This window comes from Uranotaenia lowii, chromosome 2, assembly GCF_029784155.1.
Source record: "Uranotaenia lowii strain MFRU-FL chromosome 2, ASM2978415v1, whole genome shotgun sequence".
Lineage (NCBI taxonomy): Eukaryota > Metazoa > Arthropoda > Insecta > Diptera > Culicidae > Uranotaenia > Uranotaenia lowii.
In genome coordinates, this window is record NC_073692.1 from 361593680 (window position 1) to 361606011 (window position 12332).

The 12332-nt window shown below is 28.3% G+C and overlaps 1 protein-coding gene across 12 annotated transcripts in view; it reads right to left on the minus strand.

Moving 5' to 3' along the window:
* The window catches only part of LOC129747966 (whirlin), a 427024-nt gene that overhangs the window by 266336 nt on the left and 148356 nt on the right, over positions 1–12332 (minus strand). The gene's annotated exons all lie outside the window — the stretch shown is intronic.

Genomic DNA, 12332 nt, shown 5'->3' on the forward strand with positions numbered 1-12332 from the left:
GTTGCGCTGACCAAACATTGGGTTTTGTAATGGCCAGGATGAAAGGATCAGAGCTGGAAGAAAGCTGGTTTGGGTGAGGGTGGCTCCATGCATATACATACACAGATAGAAACCAATAGAGACAGATAGGTCATTAATAAATCACAACGAACCCACATGACGTCTCCCGGCCAGAGGTTTATCCATTTTTGGGTCGGGTCGAGACGGGATTTCTGTCTGTGGAAATCAACCCAGATTCGGGGGAAAACCGCCCCCTGAAACCGTATGATAATTGTTGGATCAATAATGTTGTCCTGTCCATCAAACGGGTGGCTTTTCTTTTTTATTGGTTAAATTTCCGAATTTGATGACTCGATTGTCGCATCGATAATGGGGCTATTAATTATTGTATTAGGACGTTGGGTTGAATAACTTAGAAACGGGAGGTGGACATTTTCTACATCAAAGATTGAAATTAGCAAAAAAAAAACGTTGAGGTAATGAAATTCTTAAATCATTGAATTGTATAAGAGTTCTAATTAATTTGATGATATGTTTCATCTTCAATCAATAACATAGAAATACAGTCAAATAAGCATAAAAATCATCTTGCAAAATCAATAGAAGGACTGAAGTTTAAAATTATTTACTCTTAATTTGATGGTCTCAAAAATCTACACCCATCTATCAGTAAAAAATGGAATTCCATCGTATGAGTCTATTTTGTCTGAACTCGTCTGAAAATCAAATAGATATTATCAGCTTAAATTGAGTATTCACCAACTAAGTATGAAAATTTGTTGTCAATTTTATTTTATTTCATAATGATATCTCTTCATTTACGAGATCAGTGTTTTCGTTAATTTCGTTTCAATTTGTTTAATATACCTACTAGTTTCAAATATTCCCAGTTTTATCTTTGTTTTTTCTCTGTTCTGTGTCAATTTTATGTTCACTTTTTGACAATTTTTATCACTTTTTCATTTTTTTAAAGGAGCTCGAAGTGTTTTTGTTTTATGTGTATTTATTGTAAATTATCTAATTACCTGAAATTTATCTAATGTTATTGGTTGATAAGTTTTGTGTTAATTATTTCAAGGTTTTATATTCTCCAGATAAATTGTATTCCAGTTTCATGTATTTTTTTTGTGTCAATTTGATAAGGAGATATCGTGGACCATGGGGAAACGTGGGCCTCTCTCAATATCTCGGATGTGTGTTGCGATAAAAGTCATTTGAAAAATAATACTTTATTTAAAACAATTTATCGTAAAAAAATATTGCCCGATGATACGATAAAAATGTACCAAATCCTATTTTCATTTAATCTTTTGTGATAAAGAAGATGTGGAGCAAAGAATAAAAGTGACCTGACCTGTCCTTTATACTTTTTATTATATATTTTTTACCATTTTATGACAAACATTTTTATGATTTCTTTTTCACTTTTGTTTGAACTATTTGAAACACAATACAATTATGAGTTAATTTTTCGTCAATTTATTTTAATTTTACATCAGTTTTATGACAACTTTAATGTTTATTTGAATGTGAAATGATAAATTGATGTTTTATTAATTTTTTATTCTAGTCAATATGATTTCAATTGATTTTTAATATGTTCTATGTTGATGATGGGTGAAGTAACTTCCAACAAAATAAAAAAAATCAATTATATCGACTTTTTATCTATTTTTGCATCGTTTCATGTGAATTTTGAACAAATTTTGTGAAAATTATGAATTTGCCTCTAATGAATTTGGCTTCTATGTGACTATTTGCTTATTTTCATTTTGCAAGCGTTATTTTTCTATCAGTGTTTTGAAAGTTTGTGGTCAATACGAGCCAATTTTGTTGCAAAGTTTCATAAATTCTGAACGAACAAAGAAAATTTCACATTTCTTTTTTGTCAATTTCGTTACATTTCAAGCCTTTTCCATAGTTGTGACAATTTAATTTACCAATTGAGATATTTTGAAAAAAAAAAATGTCAATTTCTTCTTAAGGCCAACTTTGTCAATTATGTCAATTTTGTCAATTTTGTAAACTTTGTAAACTTTGTTTAATTTGTAAATTTTGTAAATTTTGGTAATTTTGGTAATTTTGTAAATTTTGTAAATTTTGTAAATTTTGTAAATTTTGTAAATTTTGTAAATTTTGTAAATTTTGTAAATTTTGTAAATTTTGTAAATTTTGTAAATTTTGTAAATTTTGTAAATTTTGTAAATTTTGTAAATTTTGTAAATTTTGTAAATTTTGTAAATTTTGTAAATTTTGTAAATTTTGTAAATTTTGTAAATTTTGTAAATTTTGTAAATTTTGTAAATTTTGTAAATTTTGTAAATTTTGTAAATTTTGTCAATTTTGTAAATTTTGTAAATTTTGTAAATTTTGTAAATTTTGTAAATTTTGTAAATTTTGTAAATTTTGTAAATTTTGTAAATTTTGTAAATTTTGTAAATTTTGTCAATTTTGTAAATTTTGTAAATTTTGTAAATTTTGTAAATTTTGTAAATTTTGTAAATTTTGTAAATTTTGTAAATTTTGTAAATTTTGTAAATTTTGTAAATTTTGTAAATTTTGTAAATTTTGTAAATTTTGTAAATTTTGTAAATTTTGTAAATTTTGTAAATTTTGTAAATTTTGTAAATTTTGTAAATTTTGTCAATTTTGTCAATTTTGTAAATTTTGTAAATTTTGTAAATTTTGTAAATTTTGTAAATTTTGTAAATTTTGTAAATTTTGTAAATTTTGTAAATTTTGTTAATTTTGTTAATTTTGTAAATTTTGTAAATTTTGTAAATTTTGTAAATTTTGTAAATTTTGTAAATTTTGTAAATTTTGTAAATTTTGTGAATTTTGTAAATTTTGTAAATTTTGTAAATTTTGTAAATTTTGTAAATTTTGTAAATTTTGTAAATTTTGTAAATTTTGTAAATTTTGTAAATTTTGTAAATTTTGTAAATTTTGTAAATTTTGTAAATTTTGTAAATTTTGTAAATTTTGTAAATTTTGTAAATTTTGTAAATTTTGTAAATTTTGTAAATTTTGTAAATTTTGTAAATTTTGTAAATTTTGTAAATGTTGTTAATTTTGTAAATTTTGTAAATTTTGTAAATTTTGTAAATTTTGTAAATTTTGTCAATTTTGTCAATTTTGTCAATTTTGTAAATTTTGTCAATTTTGTCAATTTTGTCAATTTTGTCAATTTTGTCAATTTTGTCAATTTTGTCAATTTTGTCAATTTTGTCAATTTTGTCAATTTTGTCAATTTTGTCAATTTTGTCAATTTTGTCAATTTTGTCAATTTTGTCAATTTTGTCAATTTGGTAAATTTTGTAAATTTTGTAAATTTTGTACATTTTGTCAATTTTCTAAATTTTGTCAATTTTGTCAATTTTAATCAATTTGTAAATTTTGTAAATTTTGAATATTTCGTAAATTTTGTAAATTTTGTAATTTTTGTTAATTTTGTAAATTTTGTCAATTTTGTAAATTTTGTAAATTTTGTAAATTTTGTGAATTTTGTCAATTTTGTAAATTTTGTCAATTTTGTCAATTTTGTCAATTTTTTTATTTTTGTTAATTTTGTCAATTTTGTAAATTTTGTCAATTTGGTCAATTTTGTCAATTTTGTCAATTTTGTCAATTTTGTCAATTTTGTCAATTTTGTCAATTTTGTCAATTTTGTCAATTTTGTCAATCTGGTCAATTTTGTCCATTTTTTATCAATTTTGTGAAATTTGTCACTTTCGTCAATTTTGTCAATTTTGTCAATTTTGTCAATTTTGTCAAATTTTGTCAATTTTGTCAATTTTGTCAATTTTGTCAATTTTGTCAATTTTGTCAATTTTGTCAAATTTGTCAAATTTGTCAATTTTGTCAATTTTGTCAATTTTGTCAATTTTGTCAATTTTGTCAATTTTGTCAATTTTGTCAATTTTGTCAATTTTGTCAATTTTGTCAATTTTGTCAATTTTGTCAATTTTGTCAATTTTGTCAATTTTGTCAATTTTGTCAATTATGTCAATTTTGTCAATTTTGTCAATTTTGTCAATTTTGTCAATTTTGTCAATTTTGTCAATTTTGTCAATTTTGTCAATTTTGTCAATTTTGTCAATTTTGTCAATTTTGTCAATTTTGTCAATTTTGTCAATTTTGTCAATTTTGTCAATTTTGTCAATTTTGTCAATTTTGTCAATTTTGTCAATTTTGTCAATTTTGTCAATTTTGTCAATTTTGTCAATTTGGTAAATTTTGTAAATTTTGTCAATTTTGTCAATTTTGTAAATTTTGTCAATTTTGTGAATTTTGTCAATTTTGTCAATTTTGTCAATTTTGTCAATTTTGTCAATTTTGTCAATTTTGTCAATTTTGTCAATTTTGTCAATTTTGTCAATTTTGTCAATTTTGTCAATTTTGTCAATTTGGTAAATTTTGTAAATTTTGTTAATTTTGTACATTTTGTCAATTTTCTAAATTTTGTCAATTTTGTCAATTTTAATCAATTTGTAAATTTTGTAAATTTTGAATATTTCGTAAATTTTGTAAATTTTGTAATTTTTGTTAATTTTGTAAATTTTGTCAATTTTGTAAATTTTGTAAATTTTGTAAATTTTGTGAATTTTGTCAATTTTGTAAATTTTGTCAATTTTGTCAATTTTGTCAATTTTTTTATTTTTGATAATTTTGTCCATTTTGTAAATTTTGTCAATTTTGTCAATTTTGTCAATTTTGTCAATTTTGTCAATTTTGTCAATTTTGTCAATTTTGTCAATTTTGTCAATTTTGTCAATTTTGTCAATTTTGTCAATTTTGTCAATTTTGTCAATTATGTCAATTTAGTCAATATTGACAATTTTCCAATTTATTTCGATTTTACCTTCTTCCTAATGAGTTAGAACATAAATAATTCGCTAATGCATTTAACTGTAAAAATAAACCGAATTTGAACGAAGCAACAAAACACCAAAACATGATTGCCAAAACTTTACGATACAAAACGCTTATTTATGGTTCGACCGAAATCGATTTCCCATGATATCCGTAGTAGCTTTTTTATTTCACTATTTTTCCTCAAAGCAATTTGGGGTTTTGAAGGGGGGAGGATAAAATTTTCATCGACGACTGCTGCTGCAGACTGCAGACAAGCTCCATCAGAAGCCAATCGATCGATTCAAACCAAGCAGTACATCCACGATTTGCCCATAAAACAGCCAACCAGCAGTGCCATCATCAGGACCATTGCCTTTTTCGTTGAGGGAGAAACAATCATCCCGATAACATCAAAAGCGGGGGTGGTATCACAGCACAGCTTCCTGACCGATAGGTGGGTTTCCCGGATCATCGAACCAGAAATCGAAATGATTCCATCCCGAGGGTAGGTCCATCCCAGCCAGAATGATGGAGCAAAAGTTGATTTGTTCGTCACGTGAGAATGGGGCGGCAGACTGAACAAATGTGAAGAGAAGTTGGAACATGAATGGATTGAATGCGCTCGGAATCGAGGTCAGGAGATTAAAATTTTATCTTCATTCAACGTTATTGAATGAGAGCATTTGACGAATTAAGATTTTTTTTCATATTTCTGTGTCGTTACTCGATTTCCTCCTTTTGTTAAACTTGCTGGCAATTAAAATGGCGTCAGCTGCTGGCTGAAATGGATCACCGAAAAAGGTTTTACGAAACAATCAATTCAATGAACAGGTGGCGATAATATATCACTGAGAACAGAGGAAAATGTGAATGATTGGCTTCCAATGAAAAAGGATAACTGGTAGATGAATGCATTGCTGTCCAGAAATAATAACACTGCCAATATGAGCATTAAAAGCTGACGACAACAATGTAATCAATATAATGTTTTTTAATTGTCTGTTATTCAACAAGCATATTTCGATGAAACTTATATTAAACTTTTCAATAAGATATCTTTTAATTTAATCATTAATTTCAATAATGATTTTGTTTGGTTCATAATGAAAATCTATCTTACATTTACTAAACTCTGGTAACTGTTGCAAGTAAAGGAAAGGAATTATGAGAAGGCACACTTGTAAAGATAATGATACCGGAATTATCCCAACAATTTCTTATAAGCTTATAACATTTTTTTTTTCAAAAAAAGGTCGACAATACAAGTCGTTTTACTTGAGACTTGTTTCCTGAGGTATACTTATCTCGCGTCTTTTAATGTCTCATGTGTCAGAGCTTATCCCAGTCCTAACTTTAAAAGTTTAACAGATTTCGGAATGAACTAATCTATCCTACTACTATTGCTGTCAAACTAATGGTCGAGGTTGGTTGTCAAACGAGGGGCCTCGTAACAACCATGTTTATGATTGTAATGACGCTTTTTTTTTATATCGATGCTGCCGATTTCTGCAGCAGTTTTACAAGTAGTTCAAATCCGAAAAAAAACCCAACAAAAAGTATGTTTGCAAAATTTTTAGCTCAGAAACGTACTTAAAATGGTAATAATAATTGACTCAGTAAAAATAACATTTAGTTTTCATATTTTTCCTAAATTTCTTTGCCTTAAAGCGTAGATAGCTTGAAAATTTGAATTTTCCTCGGTACAAAAACGGGTAGCCTGTCGAAAAACATGGTCGTTTTTGTTATTTTCCCAAAACTGAAAAGTGTTGGTGAAACAACCAGCATAAGGCTGGAACAAATATCAATTTCTTCTTTTGTCCCCCCCCCCTTCGAAATTTCCAAAAAACAAGAAGGGGGGAATGAATAAATATTCGAAAGATAACGAAAGCAAATAACAAGTTGTGGAAGATGGGTGTCTTATCCTCTTTTGTATATTTGAATTTTCCGAATTTTTCGAATTTTTCGATAAAAAAGTACTTGATTTGTAGGTTTTGTGCAATGATATAGCATGCAATTGCATTGCATGCAAGCTTCCATGCAGTTTATTCCACTTTATTATTTTTTGCATTATTTTTTATTACCCCATCAGACCCCCCCCCCCCACCAGAAACAGTTCTGGTTAATTTTTTTTAATAAAGTAAAAAGAAACGTTAACTAAATGGAAGTTATTTTAGAATCACCGAGAAAAATCAACCGAAAATCGAGAAACTATAAGTTATTTTATTGTTATTGATAACATTGAACATTTTACTTTAATATTAGCTGTGAGCAAGAAATTTTATCCTGTGTATTTTCTTGAGTTTAAATCATTTTTTTTTAAGTTTTTCCATGTTTTGTCTTTCTTACAGAAAGGTTGAGTTATCGGTTAATTTTGGAGATCATTAATCATGGGTCGTAAACCTACCTTCATAGGTCCCTATCAAATCAGGTCGACGAGTTCAGACGATGTCTCCACTAATAGGGACAGCAAGGTTATTCGCTGATGATACAGCTCTTTTCTATACAGGGAAATCCCCAATCACAATCATAGACAATTTAGAACATGATCTTAAATTGTTATCCATGTATTTTAACAGTAATCTTCTTTCATTAAACTACAAAAAAACAAAGTACATGTTATTTCATTCTATTAGAAAAATTTTACCTCCCCACCGGGACCCACACCTTAACGAGTTTGTGATACTCAAGGTCAAGAACTTTAAATATCTCGGGTTACACTTAGATGAAACTCTTTCTTGGAATTGCCACATACAAAATTTAGAGAAAAAAATTTCCCCCCTCTGTGGTGTACTTTGGAGATTAAGAAACTTCATACCTCAACATGTTCTGCTCAAATTTTACTATGCACACATTCACTCTTTGTTAAATTATCTTATACTAGTTTGGGGACGCGCATCACAATCAAATCTCCAAAAACTTCAAACGTTACAAAATCGGTGTTTAAAAAATATCTACAAGCTTCCTTTGCTTTATCCAACTAGACTCATTTACTCAACTACATCCCATAATATTTTACCTCTAGTAGACATTTGTGACTTTCAAACTATAATGTACGTCTTTGATAGTTTACACTCAACAACGATCATCCGAAATATTCATTTCTCGACTGCAATAAGAACACATAATACTCGCCATTTAAATCAATTACAACGATGTCGATCATCTACTAGTTTAGGTCAGAAACGAATTTCTTTCATTGGTCCTACAAAATATAACTCCTTACCTAACGAATTAAAAGAAACCAATTCTCGTTCCATGTTCAAAAACAAGTTACTCCAAATATTCAAAACTAAATTAAGTCGTTAAAAAAAAGTCGAACAAAGTTAGTCTTAAGTACCTATTTTTAAATTTTTGTAGCAATAATTTATGTAAAATTTAGTATAACATTTAAAATCTTATTAATTTTATTTTTTTTTTGTAAATTTGTTTTATTGTTGTTGTAAAGAATAGTAAAATTTAATTTTAACATGAATTTCTTAAAAGGAAATCTCTTTCCATTGAGATTCATGGTGTCAGTTAGTTTAATTAGTATCGTCACATTTCCCCGCATTAAATAACCTATTAATGCGTTCTCAGCATGAATTAAATTTTGCTCGCATATAACTTTTTAATGCCTTTTGCTGCCAGACATGCTGAGAACAGTAGCGTCCATTACCAGGAGGCTCAATTGAGACTTTTGGTGAAGGGGGAGTGTGGTGGGCCGCTATTATAAAAAAAAAGAAAAGAAAAAAAAGACGATGTCTATATATTTGTGCGTAAAAGTGTGAGTTTTTGTACTTCTTTTTCTTTGCGTTTTTCCGAAACTTGGCAAAACAATTAAAATGATTTTTAACTAAAAAAATGGTTTTTTCCTGTTCAATCTATAAAAGAATGAAAAAAAAAAAACAAAATCGTTTGAAATTTCGATTATTGTTTTTATTTTTTTTTTAAAAAAAAAGGTCGACAATACAAGTCGTTTGACTTGAGGCTTGTTACCCGAGATATACTTATTTCGAAAGAGACTCATTTTTTCCGATACTTTTTCTCTTCCCACTCTTCCCACGTTGTACACCGTACATCCAGTAGAGGCTATCCAGTAGAATGTTCTGATCTTGTTGTTGCCAATCGAGCATTCTTCCCCAAGCAACCAAAAGTCTCATATCTACTTAAACTCGTTCCTCCAAAGTTCGAATTTCGCTGAACAAAGGTTTCAAAGGGAATTGGTACCGATTTTTCTCTAATGTGAGCATGAAAGTTACAAAATGTTTCTCAAATAGCCTTCTATGGACTTGAAGTTCCAAAAAGTTCCTCAAATAGCTTTTTTGTGACATGTCAAACGCACCCACACAGTATAAAAGTTACAAATTAGGTCTCAAATAGCCTTCTATGGACTTGAAGTTCCAAAAAGTTCCTCAAATAGCTTTTTTGTGACATGTCAAACGCACCCACACAGTATAAAAGTTACAAATTAGGTCTCAAATAGCCTTCTATGGACTTGAAGTTCCAAAAAGTTCCTCAAATAGCTTTTTTGTGACATGTCAAACGCACCAACACAGTATCAAAGTTACAAATTAGGTCTCAAATAGCCTTCTGTAAACTTCAAGTTCTAAGAAGTTCCTCAAATAGCCTTCTGTGAACTTGAAGTTCCAAGAAGTTTCTCAAATAGCCTTTTTTGTGACATGACAATCGCATCATTCGGAATAAAAGTTACATATTGGGTCTCAAATGGCCTTCTAAGGACTCGAAGTTCCAAAAAGTTCCTCAAATAGCCTTTTTGAGACATGTCCGCCATTACATGAATATGTAATGTGAACGAACATCACAAAAGGGCATATAATAAATAAATCATTTTTTGGAGCTCGGAAATTGTTGAAATGTATAATTTTGATTGAAATTTCAACTCAGAACAACTTAAAGCTAACTCGCAAATGATTGTTTTTGAAAAGAATAAATACTTTGACTTTATAAATTTTCGTCCAACTGTATTAACTTACCATGAATTTATCACACATTGAAAGTCAGTTGAAGATATTCATTAATAAAATTTGAAGAAGAAAGAAGAAAGAAGAAATTGTATAATTTTATGGTTAACAGTTATAAACATGGAATTTCATTTTTTTAAACCGATATTATTTTAACGGATGATTGATTTATGCATCTTGCATGATGCATCTTTGCTGCTGGCCGCTGGCTGCCCTTGCGGGTATTTTAGGAAACTTACAACCACTTCAAATTTCAGCTGCCGGCAAGGCAATATCCAGGCATGGCGTCGTGGCAGCGTGTTCGGCTATCATCTCGGAGGATCGGGTTCAAATCTGGTACCAGAACTAATTTTTTCCATTAGGTTGTTTGATTGCTTGAGTAAGCGAATCAAATAATTGTGTAGCAGAACTGGCGTGCGTGCCGGCATGTATCGCTCAAAGTTAAAAACAAAGCAATTAAATCAGATCAATTGGGGGAGGTGATGGGAGGAATAAAGATGGATGCCGAGAAACCGGCAGCACTACATGGGCTTACCATAGTAAGAGAGGAGAGGAAAATTATTTTTTTTTGTTTTCGCTAATTAAACGTTTACTTGTGGGCTGAATAGAAGGCCGTTCAAATCTGTAATGGAACTTCAAAGTTTCAATAAGAACTTAAATTTTGGGCTGAATAAAAGGAACTTCAGCACATTGGTTATGCTGATTAAGCTCTGTTCGACCTTTTTAACGAGACTTTTGGTTGCTTGGGTCGTTAATGCTCAAGAACGAAGAATGACTCAATAACTAAATTGTTGAATTGGTTCGCAGTATATTAAGTTTTATGATATGCAATAATAAATTTAAAAAAAAAATGACAAAAATGATAAATTACCGAAATCTATAGAATTGTCGAAACTAACGCAACTGCAAAAATTAAAAAATTGCAAGAATGTTCGAAAATTGGAAAAAAAAATGACAAGATTTGCTAAAATTAACAAAATAAACTGAATAGACAGAATTTGGAGAATCGAAAAAAATACAAAATTAAAAATTGGCAATATTGGCAAAATTTTGATTGGCAAGAAAGACAAACATTATAAAAAATTGACAAATTCTAAAATTGATCAAGTTGAACTTCGGATGAAAAAAATTTAATAACAGAAATGACAAAAAATGAGAAAAAAATTAAAAAATGACAAAATTGACAAAAATTCCAATTTGACAAAAAATACAAAATTGAGAAATATGGCAAAAATGACAATAACGAAAAAATTGAAAAAAAAATCACCAAATTCAAAAAAAAATTACAAAATTGATCAAAATGATTATAGGAGGAGTTTTATCACTTTTGTCGATTTCGTTAATTTCGTCAGTCTGTCCATTTAGCTTATTTGTCTGTTTTATTTTTTACTTTTCATTTTTGTCAAATTTGTCAATTTTCAAATTATGCTAATTTTGTTTATTTTGTCAAGTTTGCAAATTTTGTTATTTTTCACATTTTTTAATATTTTTGTTTAATTTTTTTCAATTTGGTCTAGTAACAAAAGACAAAATTTCAAAAAATGGACACATACCTATAACAAAATTGACAAATTTGGCATTAAGACAATTTTGTAATTTCAGTCCATTTTCAAAAATTTGTCTTATTTAAATTTTGTTAATTTTGCATTTTTGTGTATATTTTTATTGTTGTCAAACTTTTCAATATTATTCTTCACTTTAGTGATTACTCAGTGCAAATGATGAGTAATTTGAAACACATGGTTGAGCATCATTTTAAAATTGTATAAATTTTTTTCAAATTTCTATTATTTATAAAAAAAATTGCCATTCGCTGTTATTCCACATTAAGATAATACTTATTTAAAAAAAATTGGTAAGGAACGAGATCATATAGGATTTTCCAGGATCTAGCCATTCAAAAATCATCAATTGGTTCCAAATTATCCAAAATTAAGAATTCATTATTGATTCATTGTGGATTTTCAGCATCATAAGTAATTGATTCATAATTTAAAACTGTATCATTTGTTTATTATTTTGGGTCTCATGTAATACTTTACAGAATTTAAGAAAGGCCACTATCCACCGTCAAATGTATTTAATCGTGTTTTTTCTTATAACAACAGAAGAATAAAACGGTTGTTTATGAACTCTACCAATGGATCTGTAGTTAGAATTAGGTTGCTAGAATTTTTTCAACACGTATCCGGGCCGGACAATCCGGGCCGGACAATCCGGGCAATTTTATTTAAAAAAAAAACCTGGCAAAATCTGGGCATTTTATTTCTTAATCGAGACCAAAAATCCGAGCAATATCCGCTCAAATTTTGTCAAAACCCTGAAATTACTCAAAAAAAGTTAAAATAAAAGAGTTGAAAGAAAAACATTTTTTTCGTCAAAATTTAAAAACAAATTTGCTTAAAATTTTTTGTTTTGGTGGCTAAATAAAACAAATTTACAACATATTTTAATTTTTTTTTAATTGACAAATAAAGTGGAAAAATCCGGGTAAAATACGGGAATTTTTCAATGAAA